Genomic DNA, 13,361 nt, shown 5'->3' with positions numbered 1-13,361 from the left:
AAGGCCCTAACTATTAGAATAAGGAGTGCTGCCAATTGAGCCATACGTAGCTTGCAGAAGTAAATCTTGGTTAATGACATGCAGGAAGAAGAAATTATGGTGGAGAAAATAGTTGAGACAGTGAAATAGTTTGTGCCAATAATAAAAATCTTAATAACCTGTGTTGGGGAATCAGGTTCAGTAAGATGAGGAACAAACACAGGAAGAGACATTTCAAGGACTAGAAGACTGCAGATCCATGTAATCCTGAACAGATAAATACTTTCCCAAACGGTGGATATGTTAATTGGCCATTGTAAATTGTCCCTTGTGTTTAACTAAGTCATAGGGTCTGTGGGTTGGAGTAGGCCTGTTATTGGGAATGTGGGATTAGTGTAAATGAGTGCAGACTCAGTGAGCCGGAGGACGTGCTCATATTCAAATTACTCTAAATTTATTGGCATGGTACATAAAAACAGGTATGGAAAATAACTTCTGGGCTTTTTTTTAAGTCATAGGAACAAATATTGGTAATTAGAGGGAACTTTATGAGTTATTTCATAAATGTAGGAAAACAATCAAGCAAATTAGATAGAAAAATAATAGTTTGGCTTTTAAGTTCAAGGGTAGAAGACAGGTTAGTAAGCAAGAGTGAGATGTGCTGTAGTTGTACAGATGGCTGCAGCTGAGGCTGGTTTGGTCTCCATAACAAAGGAAAGTGCTTTCCTTAGAGATTGTCTAACACAAATTCACTGAACTGAATATAACTGTCTTAACTACTAAAAATCTAGATCAATGCCTCATCTGAAAGGGTTCCCTACAGGTCACCACAACGGTAAGACTGCTAAACAGTTCTGCCCCATGAAGGCCAGAAGTTGGTTATCAGAGGCTAATTTGAGGCACACACCATTGGGAGCACTTTATAGGTAGTGGGAGCTTATCCTCACTACCACCCTGGCTATGACAACCATTTAGAACCATGATGGCTAGGGTCATTGAAAAAGGCTGCACCTCTTCCTAGTAGCTAACGGTGTCAAATAGGGCTGTGTCCTCGCAGCCTACTGTTTGCCATGATGCTATTCTCTGCTCTCACAGACTGATGCAGGAATAACAATTTGCTACAGGACTAATGGATGCTTCGTGGATCTGTAATGCCTCAAGGCCAAGACCAAAGTGCTGGAAGCAATAGTACAAGATTTCCTCTTTGCAGATGACTGCATCCTTACTGCGCACAGTGAAAGGGACCTGCAGGAGCTCGCTAACTGCCTCACTGTGGCAGCAAGATAATTTGGCCTAAATGACAGCCTGCAGAAGACAGAATTTCTACTTCAGCCCACACCCCATACCAACCTTCTGGAACCACAAATTGAGATTGAAGGCACACTTCTCAACAATGTTAACACCTTCACCTACCTGAGAAGCTGCCTCACCTCCTCTTGCAGTCTAGATTGAGAGTCTCAAACAGACTTGCGAAAACTGAGGCATCCTTTGTCAGGCTATGAACATGTGTGTGGGAAGAATGCGGCATCTGGCTGAAGACTAAGAGGGGAGCCTACAGAGCAGTCGTCCTGAATTCTCTGCTGTATGGCTGTGAAACATGGACCCCATACTGTAGGCACTTCAAGATGCTTGACCAGTTCCACCTGCGCTGTCTTCGCAAGATCATGGACATCTCGTGGCAAGGCAGGGTCCCCACCACAGAAGTGCTGCAACGGGCCGAGAACTCTTTCTCAGAGACACTGATCATGAGGGCTCAACTTCGATGGGTTGGACATGTGGTCCGGATGGAAGACAACTATCTTCCAAAGATCCTATTCTTTTCCAAACTGGCACATGGCACCAGAAAGCAGGGAGACTCCACCAAGCGCTATAAAGACTGTGTGAAAGTTTCCTTGATAGCATACAATATCCCTGTGACTGGTTGGAAGGCCTTGGCCAAAGACTGCAATGTCTGGCACCTGGCAGTCTACAAAGGCACTAGCGCATTCAAAGAGCAGTGGCTGAAGGACCTCGATCAAAAGTGCCAGGACCCCAAGGAGAGATGACCCGACCCTTCAATGGCCATAATGTGCCCGACCTTCAGGTGCATCTGTGCTTCCCAGTTCAGGCTTTGCTCTTGTCAGAGGTGTCACTGATGTCATCGTCGTTCCCAACGGATTTCCAAGAAGAAGAAGGCTGCTAAAATGTAGCTAAGATAACGTGCTGAAAGCTCTGGAGTGGAGCTAACTTCTAAGCATTTCTGATTGAAGCTTGCTAACACAATTTCCAGTGTTCCATGAAAACTTACAAATAACTCCTACAGTTTTTCTGGATTTCCCATTTTCATCCCATCTGCTGCAATCCAATGCATTTCATGTTGGGGATTTCAATCCAGCTCTTTTGAAGAAATCCACGCACAATTACCATCAGCATATAACCTGTAGCACCAGGGATCTCAACACTCTAGATCACTGTGATGCTACAATGAGAAATGCCTACTATTCCATACCCAGACCATATTTCGGGAAGTCTGATCACTTGGCGGTCTTCTTACCCGCACACAGGCCGTGGCTAAAGAGCAAGGCCCCAATGTGTCACCAGGTTCGGATATGACCCAAGTGCAGAGTGAGAGACACTGAAGCAGGTCGACATTTCACAGACTTTAATGTGAACAGTATTAAAGGGAAAAGAAAACAATAAACACTAGGCCAAACAGGGCCATTAACCAGCTCTTGAATGGAAAACAAAGCCGACAATACAGCTGAAAAAAAAAACTAAGAATAAAACGAATACTGTTAGTCTTCAGTCAGTTTACCCAACAGTCCAATTTCTCAGGCAAGACCGAATGCAAACAGGCAGTGAAGCATTACTGTGCTATGTCTACGTCTTGACAAATACAACAACGGAATGAATAGAGTTAAATACTATCACAATGAAATAACAATTAGCTGACTTATGCATATTTACGAGCGCAATTGCTGTATCTGCTGCGCTGCTGAATCCGTGGTTGTGACAGGACCCCCTCTCTAGGTGCAGCCCCTGCAGCGCCACAAACCTGTGTCTGCTGGAAGTCCCGGGTGAGGGACTTGTCCAAGATGTCCTTCAGTGATGCTGGTAGATAAGTGCCATGGTGGGTACTGCCAATATCGGAGCCAAAGACTTCCATGTAGAGACTGAAACAAGAGCTTATACAGAGGTAACTCAACCAAGTGACACAGTGAGAGAAATCGTTCTCATAATGAGGGCCCTCTGATTGGAGCTAATCGGGCATCTGCTTCAACAATAAAACTAGCACAGAATCCCTGAGCCTGTCAAAACAAACTTAAACTTAAACAACACACCCGGAAACTGTATTACAAAGTGAGTCGCTCAAGAAAAACACAAGGAACTCTTAAACCATTAATAACTGTTGTTAAGCAAAAATTAACCAATTCAGGCGATCTAAAAACCTCAGAGCCCAATGCTCTGATGCCCTGCACAGGACTGAAGTCACTACATGACCCCCCTCTCTGTAGCTGGCACCTGATGGCCTAGGAAGACCCTGAAAACTCGAGATCCCAGGATGACTCGAGAGACCTGGGAACTTGAGAAGGAGGCATGGAGAACTCGAGAGGCAGGGAGACTTGGCGATCCAGAGAGACTGAGACCAGGGAACCTCAACAGACTGAGAGACTGGGGAATCCAGAGAGACCTAGGAACCCCAACAGACTGAGAGACTGGGGAATCCTAAGTGAGATCAAGAAACCTCGGGCAGGGCCGAGAGGGAGGCGTGGGAGCCCTTGAGTTGGGGGACACATTGAAAAACCCTAAACACATTGAATAAGCCTTGAAAATGACCGGAAAAAGAAAACCCTGGGAACATAGAGAAATGTCCTTGGGAAACCGGAAACCTTGAAATCATGAAACTTGAAACCTAGAGAAGGAACCTTTTCAAATCTTGCTCAGTGTTTTATCTTTCACAATTTTGCCAGAGGCAATTATGATATACTCTCAACTTTACAGATCAAGACAGCATAGACAGATTTCTTTCATTGCTAAGCTCGCTGGTTCTCTGTAGATCTGTTTAATTTGCTACAGAAAAGTTCAATTTTCCCAGTCTGTACCATGACTTTCATCAAGAGGTTAAAAATACTCTTGATAGGGTTACTTTGCTTGTGTATTTTCACACTCCAGCCAGGGATCAGCTTTTGGAGTAGGGCTCTTCCAGAATTTACACTATTGACTTGAATGATGATTTGCTGAATTAATTGAAAAGCTTGCTTGAAGCGCTCATTGGTTATGCAGACCTGAGTCACGGGACCACAAAGCTGGGAACCTGGGTACTTGTGATTTGAAAAACTTGGAATGGATACTAGAGAAACACAATGTAGAATAGAGAAGCTCGGTATGTAGACTTGGGACTCTCGGAATGTAGAGTCAGGACGTGTACTGAGAAAAGAAGGCACCCTCTCTTCAAGCCACCAATGTCACTGTTCAAACTTTGCTGGGTCTTCTTACTTGGCAAGATTCTTCTGTCACGCTGGAGACAGAAACAAGAGTTCATACATAGGAATTCCAATGGAACATTGTTGCCTCGACGAATCAATCTGACCGATGAATCTCATGGCCAAGTTCAGCTGCTGTCTCTTCACTGGGTCTACCTTTGCGTGGTTGAGACTTGCTGCCTCCAGGTTCCGATATGGCCCAAGTGCAGAGTGAGAGACACTGAAGCGAGTTGACATTTCAGAGACTTTAATGCGAACAGTGTTAAAGGGAAAAGAAAACAATAAACACTAGGCCAAATAGGGCCATTAACTAGGTCTCAAATGGAAAACGAAGCCTACTATGCGGCTGAAAAGAACAACTAAGAATAAAGCGAATACCATTAGTCTTCAGAGTCAGTTGACTCAACAGTCCAATTTCTCAGGCAAGGCCGAATGCAAAACAGGCAGCAAAGTGTTACTGTGCTGTATCCAAGACTCGACAAATACTATGACGGAAGGAATGGAGTTAAATACTATCACAATTAAATACTAATTAGCTGACACTTGCATATTCATGAGCGCAATTGCCATATCTGTTGCGCTGCCGAATCCATGGTTGTGGCACAATGATTAGTACAACAAAGAGGTGATCATTGGAGACGGAGGAGCAACCATGGGATCGCTTTGAGTTAGTGGAATGGGCCATGTTTAAGGAGTCATCTGTGGATCTAAATGAATACACCACGGTTGTCACTGACTTCATAAGAACAGTCATAGATGAGTGTGTCCCCACAAAATCATTCAGAGTCCTCCCCAACTGGAAGCCCTGCATGAACCATGAAATCTGCAATGTACTGAGGAGCAGATCAGAGGAATTCAAGTCTGGTGACCAAGAAAGTTACACGAGGTCCATGTACGACCTCTAGAAAGCCATCTTTATACTTTATACTTTATTGTTGCCAAACAATTGATACTAGAATGTACAATCATCACAGCGATATTTGATTCTGCGCTTCCCGCTCCCTGGATTACAAATATTAAATATTAAACATATTAAAATAGTAAAAATTAGTAAATATTAAACATTTAAATTATAAATCATAAATGGAAAATAGAAAAATGAGAAGTAAGGTAGTACAAAAAAACCGAGAGGCAGGTCGGGATATTTGGAGGGTACGGCCCAGATCCTGGTCAGGATCCGTTCAGCAGTCTTATCACAGTTGGAAAGAAGCTGTTCCCAAATCTGGCCATACGAGTCTTGAAGCTCCTGAACCTTCTCCCGGAGGGAAGAGGGACGAAAAGTGTGTTGGCTGGGTGGGTCGTGTCCTTGATTATCCTGGCAGCACTGCTCCGACAGCGTGCGGTGTAAAGTGAGTCCAAGGACGGAAGATTGGTTTGTGTGATGTGCTGCGCCGTGTTCATGATCTTCTGCAGCTTCTTTCGGTCTTGGACAGGACAACTTCCATACCAGGTTGTGATGCACCCTAGAAGAATGCTTTCTACGGTGCATCTATAAAAATTAGTGAGGGTTTTAGGGGACAGGCCAAATTTCTTTAGTTTTCTCAGGAAGTAAAGGCGCTGGTGGGCCTTCTTGGCAGTGAACTCTGCTTGGATGGACCAAGTCAGGTCATTTGTGATATTGACCCCGAGGAACTTAAAGCTTTTGACCTGTTCCACCTGCGCACCACCGATATAAATTGGGTCATGCGGTTCGCTACTCCTTCTGAAGTCAACAACCACTTCCTTCGTCTTGCTGACGTTGAGGGATAGGTTATTGTCTTTGCACCATGCCACCGGGTTCTTAATTTCCTCTCTGTACTCAAACTCATCATTACCCGAGATACAGCCTACAATTGTGGTGTCATCAGCAAACATATATTGAGTTTGATGGAAACTTGGCTACACAATCATGGGTGTACAGTGAGTACAGCAGGGGGCTTAGTACACAGTCTAGTGGGGCACCAGTGCTCAGAGTGATTGTAGAGGAGAGCTTGCCCCCTATTTTTACAGCCTGGGTCCTGTCCGTGAGGAAGTTGAAGATCCAGCTGCAGATCTGAGTGCTAAGGCTCAGGTTCTGAAGCTTAGGAATCAGTTTATTTGGAATGATGGTATTAAAGGCAGAGCTGTAGTCAATGAAAAGGAGCTTTACGTATGCGTCTTTATTCTCCAGGTGTTCTAAGGAGGAATGTTGGGCCGGAGAGATGGCATCTGCCGTTGACTTGTTGCTCTGGTAGGTGAATTGCAAAGCGTCGAGGTTGACCGGTAGGCTGTGGTTGATGTGTGCCATAACCAATCTCTCGAAGCACTTCATAGCAATTGATGTCAGAGCCACAGGTGGATAGTTATTCAGGCATGCCACCTTGCTCTTCTTCGGCACTGGGATTATCGTTGCCTTCTTAAAACACAAGGGGATCTTAGACTGAAGCAAGGAGCAGTTGAAGATGTCAGCAAACACTCCAGCTAGCTCGCTTGCACAGGCCCGGAGAACCTGTCTTGGGATGCCATCTGGGCCCATTGCCTTCCTTGGATTTACCTTCAGGAAGGCCCTGCTAACGTCCTCCTCGGTGACGATGAATCTTGATGCCACCAGGTCCGGTTCATCCGGAGGGAGCAGGACGCTCCTCTTCTGTTCGAATCTTGCGTAGAATACGTTAAGTTCATCAGGAAGAGAAGTGCCACAGTTATTGATATTCCCAACCTTTTCTTTGCGCCCAGTGATCTCATTTAGACCCTGTCATAGTCTACTGGCATCTCTCTGGTTAGCCTGGGCTTCCAACTTGGCTCGATATTGCCTCTTGGCGCCCTTAACGGCTTTCTGGAGTTCACGCTTGGATTCCGTGTAGCGACTGGTATCCTCGGACCTAAAAGCCGCAGCTCTAGCCTTTAAAAGGGACTTGACCTCATAATTCATCCAAGGTTTCCGGTTAGGGAATACCCGGATCGTCTTGCGAGACACACAGTCCTCTGTGCATTTCCAAATAAAGTCCGCAAAGTGGGAATTCCAGACTAAACTTGGATCAATGAAGGATCTTCAACAGCTGTGGCAGAGCTTGCATGTGCAACCAGGTGATGTAAGTAACAGCAGGGCTTTGCTTCCAGATGAGCTCAATGTCTTCTATGCTCACTTTGGCCATCAAAACATGGAGGAACTATCAGGAAATCCCACAGCCTCCGATGATCGTGTGATTTCATTTTCTGATGCTGAAATCACGGAGCATCCTTCAGGAGGGTGGACTCACGGAAGGCATCCTTCTCAGATAGGATACTTGGCGGAGTACAAAAGATCTGTCCTGGTCAACTGGCTGGAGTGTTCACTGAGATCCTTAACCTTTTGCTTCAGCAGTCTGTGGCAGCTACCCACTTCAAGCAGGCTTTAATTATATCAGTGCCTAAGAAGAACATGATAACCAGCCTCAATGACTATTGTCTGGTAGCAGTTACATACTCTACAGTGATGAAGTGTTTTGAGAGGTTGGTGATGAAATATATCAACTTCTGCTTGAGAAATTACTTGGATCCACTCCAATTTGCTTACCAGCACAACAGGTCCACAGCAGATGGCATCTCATTGACTCTTCACTCAACCCTGGAACATCTAGACAGCAAAAATTAATACATTAGGATACTCCTTATTGAGTACTGCGCAGCATTCAATATTATTATCCCATCAAAACTACTCGATAAGCTTCAGGACCTTGGCCTCAATTCCTCCTTGTGCATTAGATCCTTGATTTTCAGTTGAAGGCCTTGGCGAGCAGGATTAAAGAAAACCCCAAGGCATTCTACAAATATGTGAAGAGCAAGAGGATACAACATAAGAGAATAGGACTAATCAAGTGTGACGGTGGCAAGTGTTTATGGAACCGGAGGAAATAGCTGAGGTGCTTAATGAATACTTTGCTTCAGTATTCACTACAGAAAAGGACCTTGGCGATTGTAGGAATGACTTGGTGAGATGTACCCTAGGTTACTGTGGGAGGCGAGGGAGGAGATTGCTGAGCCTCTGGCAATGATCTTTGCATCATCAGTGGGGGCAGGGGAGGTTCTGGAGGATTGGAGGATTGCAGATTTTGTTATTCATGAAAGGAAGTAGAGATAGCCCAGGAAATTATAGACCAGTAAGTCTTACTTCAGTGTTTAGTAAGTTGATGGAAAAGATCCTGAGAGGAAGGATTTGTGAACATTTGGAGAGGCATAATATGATTAGGAATAGTCAGCCTGATGCTGGCTGGTGGCACAATGACATCGGCGCCGGACCCGGGAGCGGAGGTTCCCGGGTTCGAAACCAGTCGGGTCCGCTCTCGAGTACACTTTCCATCTGTGCTGGGTTGAGTGTCGAGATTGCAGCTCGACGTTGTAAAATAAAAGGGAAAAATACTGCAAAATGTCTGTGTGAGGAGCGGTGCACCACACAGTCTCTCTCTCCGCCTTGTAAAAAGCCATGGAACGGACATCATCATGGACGCACACACACTCACGCAGATGCACGCACGCAGGCACACGCCAAAACAAAGGACTAGCATGGCTTTGTGAAAGGCAGGTTGTGCCTTACGAGCCTGATTGAATTTTTTGAGGATGTGACTGAACACACTGATGATGGTAGAGCAGTAGATGTAGTGTATATGGATTTCAGCACAGCTTTTGATAAGATACCCCATGCAAAGCTTATTGAGAAAGTAAGGAGGCAGGGGATCCAAGGGGACCTTGCTTTGTGGATCCAGTGCTGGCTTGCCTACAGAAGGCAAAGAGTGGTTGTAGATGGGTCATATTCTGCATGGAGGTCGGTTACCAGTGGTGTGCCTCAGGGATCTGTTCTCGGACCCCTACTCTTCGTGATTTTTATAAATGACCTGGATGAAGAAGTGGAGGGATGGGTGAGTAAAATTGCTGATGACACAAAGTTTGGGGGTGTTGTGGATAGTGTGGAGGGCTGTCAGAGGTTACAGTGGGACATCGATAGGATGCAAAACTGGGCAAAGTGGCAGATGAAGTTCAACCCAGATAAGTGTGAGGTGGCAACACACATAAAAGTTGCTGGTGAATGCAGCAGGCCAGGCAGCATCTCTAGGAAGAGGTGCAGTCGATGTTTCAGGCCGAGACCCTTCGTCAGGACTAGGGTCTCGGCCTGAAATGTTGACTGCACCTCTTCCTAGAGATGCTGCCTGGCCTGCTGCGTTCACCAGCAACTTTTATGTGTGTTGCTTGAATTTCCAGCATCTGCAGAATTCCTATTGTTTAAGTGTGAGGTGGTTCATTTTGGTAGGTCAAATATGACGGCAGAATATAGTATTAATGGTAAGACTCTTGGCAGTGTGGAGGATCAGAGTGCTCTTGGGGTCCGAGTCCATAGGTCACTCAAAGCTGCTGCACAGGTTGTCTCTGTGGTTAAGAAGGCACACAGTGCATTGGCCTCCATCAACGGTGGGATTGAGTTTAAGAGCCGAGAGGTAATGTTACAGCTGTATAGGACCCTGGTCAGAGCCCACTTTGAGTACTGTACTCACTTCTGGTCACCTCAGTACAGGAAGAATGTTGAAACCATAGAAAGGGTGCAGAGGAGATTTACAAGGAGGTTGCCTGGATTGGGGAGCATGCCTTATGACAATAGGTTGAGTGAACTTAGCCTTTTCTCTTTAGAGCCACGGAGGATGAGAGGTCACCTGATAGAGGTGTATAAGATGATGAGAGGCATTGATCGTGTGGATAGTCAGAGGCATTTTCCCAGGGCTGAAATGGCTATCATGGGAGGGCACAGTTTTAAGGTGCTTGGAAGCAGGTGCAGAGGAGATGTTGGGGTAAGTTTTTTTTACGTAGAGAGTGGTGAGTGCGTGGAATGGGCTGCTGGTGATGGTGGTGATGGTGGTGCAGGGGGACACGATAGGGTCTTTTAAGAGACTCCTGGATAGGTACATGGATCTTAGAAAAATAGAGGGCTATGGGTAACCCAAGGAATTTAAAATTGATGACCCTCTCCACCTCTGATCCCCAGATGAGGACTGGCTGTTGGACCTCTGGCTTTATCCTCCTGAAGTCCAGATCAGCTCCTTGGTCTTGCTCACGTTGAGTAGGAGGTTGTTGTTGTTGTGGCACCACTCAGCCAGATTTTCATAAGACCATAAGATATAGGAGCAGAATTAGATCATGTGGTTCATCAAATTTGCTCTACCATTTCATTATGGCTGATCCTTTTCCTTCTCAGCCCCAACCCCTGCATTCTCTCTGTAACTCTTCATGCCCTGACTAATCAAGAACCTTTCAACGTCTTCCTTAAATATACCCAACAACTTGGCCTCCACAGCTGCCCATGACAATGAATTCTACAGATTCTCCACTCCCTGGCTAAAGGAATTCCTTCTCATCTCCATTCTAAATGGACGTCCCGCTATTCTGAGGCTGGGTTTTCTGGTCGTACACTCCCCCACCATGAGAAACATTCTCCCACGTTCACTCTGTTGAGGCCTTTCAATATTAAATAGCTTTCAATGAGATCTCCCTCATTCTTCTGAATTCCAGTGAGTAAAGGACCAGAGCTGTAAAACGCTTCTAATACGATAAGCCTTTGGATCCCAGAACCATTTTTGTGAACCTGCTTTGAACCCTCTCCAATATCAGCACATCCTTTCTTAGATAAGGGGCTCAAAACTGCTCACAATATTCCAAGTCAGGCCTCACGCTGGTCTTAAAAGCCTCAAACTACATTCTAGTCCTCTTGACATGAATGTTAACATCGCAATTACCTTCCTCACCCCCAACTCAACCTGCAAATTAACATTTAGGGAATCCTACACTGGGACTCCCAAGTATCTTTGCATCTCAGATTTTTAAAATTTCTCTCCACTTAGAAAATAGTCTTTTGTGCGATGAAGTCTTTCCTAACAAAGGGGATCACACTACTTGGAACATGAGACTTGCAACAGTAAAAATAATCTTAGGTGCTGCTTCCTCCTCCATGGTGATTGTAGGAGTTGATTCTAAGATTGCAGGAAGTGGTTCTGACTCTTCTGGACACCTTTCTTCTCATTCCTTTATCTTCTTCTCGTTTGTGCATCTTGATCTTGCAGAGGTGCATTTAGTTCACTAGAATATTACTTATTTATCTTTCTATTGCTTCGTTTACAATCTGATCTTGGTTTCCACATCCATAACGTCATCTGATGAATCCTCTGTTTTTGTATCTGCACTGACTCCTTTCTTTTTAGTCTTCCGTTCATCCAGCTGGGCTTTCGTCTTTGCATCTACTTTTACAAGCAGCTTTTTTCTCCCATTTGAAGTTCATGCAATAAACTAACACATGCAGAATAGATTCAGATTATTTATATTCACAAAAGCTGAAAGCTTGCAACTTTCCTAAAGTTCCTTGATCTCTCTTCCAGCCTAAAACCAAGCCACATTTCACAAGTAACTGCCTGATTAACATATCAAAAGCTTTAAAAACTGTTGTAGCAGAGCACTGCTTTAGTCATTTTCACAATCTCTCTGAGCAGCATGGTCCTTCCTTGGTCCAATATGCTTTCCAACCAAAGGCACAGAATTTGGCATCAACACCTGTTTGCCCTCTGTTGGACCACGGTTTATGGTGTACAGCTTGGAGACAGTTTTGGCAACATCCAATACCTTTCTTAATTCCCCACAATGCTGGCCCTCCTGTTTTTTTTTACCACAATATGGCTTGTTAGTTTTGTATTTCACCATTAAGAATGTCATTCCCACGGGAGTTATCTTTTTTTCCAGTATATGTTCTTAGTTGGGTATCTGCAGGCTTGAGTTTAGTATCTCTGAAATGCCACTCAAGCTCATTTCTGGAATGACAGTAACAACTGAGCTCATCTCCAATTTCATTTTAATTGCCGTTCACTTCTGGCAAAAGACATATTGCTTGTCTGTTATTAATTTTCACACTGTACATCTCAAGCCCACACTGCCCTGCGTCACTCCCATCTTTATCAGATTTTTTCATCAACAGCATGCAGATTATCACTCTTTTCAAACTGCAACTTGACTTTTTATCTTTTTCTGTTCTCTGCGCAGTCCATTTATTTTTGGTTACCCAACATGTTCTTTGCACGTGTCCTACTCTGTTGTATTTTCTGCAAGTGTTGCCTTTAAATTTGCATTGGTCTGGTGTATGTGAGCTCCTTCCATCATGGTAAAACAATTTGTTCGGTCAAGTTGCCCTTTGTCTAGATGGTGCAGTTTTCATTGCTGACTGCAACTCTATTGCATCTGTCTGCAGTTTCCATTGATACAGCAATTTCAACTGCTCTTTTAAATGTGAGGTGCTTCAGTTAGGAGCCATTTTGAATGCTTTCTTGTAAGAGTCTACAAACTAAATAATCTCTTGGTGTATCATCAAGCCCATTACAGAACTGACAAATGCTTAGACAATCTCTTCAATTGAGCCACATATGGTGAAATGGACATGTTTTCTTTTTGATTCTGATTTTGAAACCTAAAGTGTTGTGCAATCAATAATGGCATCAGTTCTAAATGTTCCTGCATTACTTTGACAATATCATCACATTTTATTTCTGCTAGTTTATTTGGAGCAATTAACCTTTGAAGTGAATTGTATACCTTTAAACCCAATGCACTCAGCAAAATTGGCATTTGTTTCTCAATGGCTGTTTCATTTGCTTCAAAATATTTTTTCAGTATACACGAGCCAGTTATCTCTTGTGGAATCAAACATGCAAATCTTAACGATGTAGCCAAGCATTTCTGCTTTTTAAATGATTATTATCACCCAGTACCCATTCTTTATGAACTCTGAATTCACTCATTTACTGCCTTTTTTTAAAACCTGAAATGTACCGAGTTGCATTTTTTTACTTGCCATTCCTTGCTGTGCTTTTTTTTAGTTCAATCGTCTGTCTCACTGTGCTTCAACAGGTCGATAGCCATCTCAGGTTCATTTTTAAAATATCTCATCACCACTGTTAT

The 13,361-nt window shown here is 44.2% G+C and overlaps 1 protein-coding gene across 1 annotated transcript in view; it reads left to right on the top strand.

Moving 5' to 3' along the window:
- cfap52 (cilia and flagella associated protein 52) overlaps positions 1-13,361 on the top strand; it is an 81,103-nt gene that overhangs the window by 43,917 nt on the left and 23,825 nt on the right. The window lies entirely within an intron of this gene.

Source organism: Mobula hypostoma, chromosome 22 (assembly GCF_963921235.1).
Source record: "Mobula hypostoma chromosome 22, sMobHyp1.1, whole genome shotgun sequence".
In the NCBI taxonomy this organism is placed as follows: Eukaryota; Metazoa; Chordata; class Chondrichthyes; order Myliobatiformes; family Myliobatidae; genus Mobula; species Mobula hypostoma.
This window is presented reverse-complemented; position numbering and strand designations above follow the sequence as displayed.